A 2456-nucleotide genomic window follows, 5' to 3' on the forward strand; every position below is an offset into this window, starting at 1 on the left:
AAAAAAAAAAAAAAAAAAAAAAAAAAATTAGTGTCAGTAGACCTGTAGAGAAAGGCCCAACACTTAAACCACAGATGGGCTGGGGTGTCTTGGAGTCTTCCGGTTCTGGCTCCTCAGAACACATGACCTCAGTCCTCCTCTCCCAGCCCCATCATACAAACAATCCCAACATTGTGAACTTGCAGCAATCCCCACCTCAAAAGACTGGGACCAACTGGAACGGGCAGGAAGACAAAAGACAAAAACAAAACATGACCTTCTCTGAGCTAAGATCACAGCTGAAAAGACAAAACAGAGCCCTATAGGGCTCCCAGAGAAGGCCGGGAAGCTTCATGTTTGATTTTCTTTGTCCTTTGAGGAGACTGTGCTTTTCCTTGTATAAATAGAAAAAAATGGCAGATCTAAGACTAGGACCTGGGAGTGTTGAAACTTAGCCCAGGGCTAAGAAATAACAGTAAAGGCACAAAAGTAAACCCAGGGGCAAGAGAAACTTAATCCTTTGTGTATTTGAAACAGTTTGATTAATTTTAAATCCCTCCTACTGACTGCCAAAGGTTCAACTGAGATTCCCTGGAGAGAGCAAAAATCCAAATTATCTCAATCTCCAGAGACTTTGGAAATAAAATGTCATTGGTGTCTGCTCCCCCTTGATCTCTGAAATTATCCTTGAACTTTAGGAGCACTTTCCCTAATCAAGCATCTCCATGATATCACGGTTCTAACCTGATCAAGTGATCTGGTTAATCCTCTCCCTGCTTTGGGGGTGCTGGCAAGTTCCTAAGGAGGCTGGGACTCGTGCTAGGCTTGCCTTGGCATGTGAAGAAAGCTAAGAGGTTTTGAAACAGATCTGGAGCAAGGTGTTTGCTGCCAAGGCCCAGAGGCTCTTCCGACAGAAGCAGGTGGTCGGAGCAACAGCTATAAAATAAGGGATGTTAAGGGAAGATACCAGTGAGTTGAACCTCACCTTCTCAGTTAGCTGACACTTGTACCTTCCATAAAGAGGCACAAGGATACCCAGAAAGAAATACCTTACATTTGCAGAATGTTCATAGCTTTTCAAGGCACTGTGAAGTGAGGTCCGTGTTACTTCTCTCATCTTCAAGATGCGGGACAAGTGCAATTTTTCACAATAAGCAGATGAGAACAGTGAGCACACCTTAGCATTCTCTTGCTTAGAGACACAGAACTAAGGAGTAACAGACCTGGGCCAAGAATCCTGACCTCCCAACATCTGGAACTGTCTTCTTTCCATGCTGACACTTTGTAGTGCTGATAGATGTTTCATACTACTAGGCTAGCCTAAAACAAATACAACATTAATGACAAAAACTAATGGGAAAATGAGAGAGTGGGATGTGAGATGGGTGTGAAACTCAGCTCAATCGTTCTTTTCATGTTCTATTCTGGAATGCTTTAACACACATAAGAAGTAGGGAGAGACTGTAATCCTAGCACTCTGGGAGACCAAGGCCAGTGGATTGCCTGAGCTCACACGTTTGATACCAGCCTGAGCCAGAGCGAGACCACATCTCTAAAAACAGCTATTTGGGAGGCTGAGGCAAGAGAATCACTTAAGCCCAAGAGTCTAGGTTGCTTTGAGCCGTGATGCCACAGCACTCTACCAAGGGCCACAAAGTGAGACTATCTCAAAAAAAAAAAAAAAAAAAGAAGAAGTAAGGAGAATAGTACAATAAATCCCTATCCCCCAAACCCGGCCACAATGATCATCAACTTGTGGCCACTTATATGAAACCCACTTCTTTAAATTCCACTGGTGCCCAGAATGCTAAACTGCTTGGCAAGTGAGCCATAATATAATTGCCATGGCTTTGATGCCTGCTTTGGAATTCCCCAAATCCTGCGGCACCCTAGATTGAAGCCACAGTAGGGACATGCCTCAGAAATAGAGGCTAGAGGTAGGATGAATAGCAAGAAGAAGGTACAGGTGACTTCAATCTTAGGGCCTGTATCTGAGAAAACACAAACTTGACTTGGAATCTGTTTAAATTTGGGGGAATTTGACCAACAACTGACAAAATACTGAGATTAAATTTAACTCAACCTAGTATTCCATGATGTGCATATATTAAGAGCAAATAAACAGAAATAAATAAATTTAATTCAGCTTTTTTTCTTTTTGAGACAGAGTCTCACTCTGTCACCCTGGGTAGGGTGCTGTGGCCTTATAGCTTACAGGAACTTCAAACTCTTTGGGCTCAAGCAATTATCTTGCCTCAGCCTTCCAACTAGCTTAATTCAGCCAACTTTTTAATGATTCCTATGTGCAAGGTTGGGGATATAGAAAGGAATAAAGATTCTGTGATTTTTGAGGCTCAAGTCTACCATCTGCATATCCTGGTACCTCATTGTAAAGGTACCTCATCAGGATAGGTGCCTAAAAGAAAGAGATCAGAGGGTAGCGCCTGTGGCTCAGTGGGCAGGGCACTGGCCCATAT

Source organism: Otolemur garnettii, unplaced genomic scaffold, assembly GCF_000181295.1.
Source record: "Otolemur garnettii isolate 467f Iridium unplaced genomic scaffold, OtoGar3 scaffold00115, whole genome shotgun sequence".
Lineage (NCBI taxonomy): Eukaryota > Metazoa > Chordata > Mammalia > Primates > Galagidae > Otolemur > Otolemur garnettii.